Below are 1,215 nucleotides of genomic sequence, written 5' to 3' on the forward strand. Positions count from 1 at the left end.
AACTCAGCAGCCGCCAATCCGAGGTCCTGGCAGCACAAGCCACGTCCCTTCCAGCAGCACAGACAGAGCTACCCTGCGGCTGATGTAATGTCAGGCCCAGCTCTTCCCTGTGGCTGCAGAAGCACGTACACCTCTCCGCCCAGCTGATGTAACTCTGCTCCACGTTGCAGCACAAAATCCAGAGTTTTAAGGTTGCTGTGTCAGTAAGAACTTTGTGCATGGCAGCCCTGGTGCCACGGGCAGTCCTGGTCCCACAACTCCGGCACAAGCACCCTGCTCCACACCCAGCTTCCCTTGACCTTCATGCTCTTCATTTTCAGACCCGCTGAGCCACTGATGGTGGCAGTTGCGTGCAGCTCCCTCCGTGCTTTCAAGGGTAGTGTGGTCTTTGAATCCACCCTTAGCCCAGCTCTCTCCTTTTTGATTGCATCCAGATCCAGCCCCTATCCTGTTCCACAAGAGGGGAGGCAGTTTGTCCTATTTACTCCCCTCTGCCCTTCTGTTTGTACTCCACTTGGCACAGTAAAGGGGAAAGCACGCTTTGATTCTGTAGTTAAAAGCATTTGTCATGTCTTCTCTTCAGAGACATCCAAGTCAAGCTGCTGCCTCAGCCTGACTTGCATCACACCCAGATGGCCCCGGTTCACTCCCATTTTGCCTCACCCCAAGTCTCACAGTGTGATTCTAGACCAAATCAAAGGCTTGTTTGTCCTTCCAAAAAGCAAGGCCTTAGGGGACTCGGTCAAAACGCTAGCTTCCTCACTCCTGTGGCTGGAAACAATTCCGAATCCTTGAAATTCATTCTTTGAAACACCGGAGCAAATACAGAGACTCCAAAAAGAGATGTACTCTTGTAACTTGGAGGCTCCAATTCACATTTGCATGTCTGAGGCTGGCAGACTCACTCTCCACTTCTAAATGGGACAGTATCTCCAAACTGGTGGGGGAAAATAGAAACCAAGCACAGGGACATCTATCCTTAGATAAAAACTGCAGCCATTCATTTTCCCAGCATCAGGGCTAAAGAAACCTACTGAGTCCCCATGCACTAACTCAGGGGCGGGCAATTATTTGGGCTGCAGGGCCACCTAGGGAGTTTGGGTAAACTGTCATGGGCCAGGTCCCCCTGGCAACAGCTCACCCAAACTCCCTAAGTGGCCCTGCAGCCCAAATAATTACCTGCCACCGATCCAAGGGCAGAGAGAACAAAGGTTA

The sequence above is a fragment of the Alligator mississippiensis genome, chromosome 1 (genome assembly GCF_030867095.1).
Source record: "Alligator mississippiensis isolate rAllMis1 chromosome 1, rAllMis1, whole genome shotgun sequence".
Lineage (NCBI taxonomy): Eukaryota > Metazoa > Chordata > Crocodylia > Alligatoridae > Alligator > Alligator mississippiensis.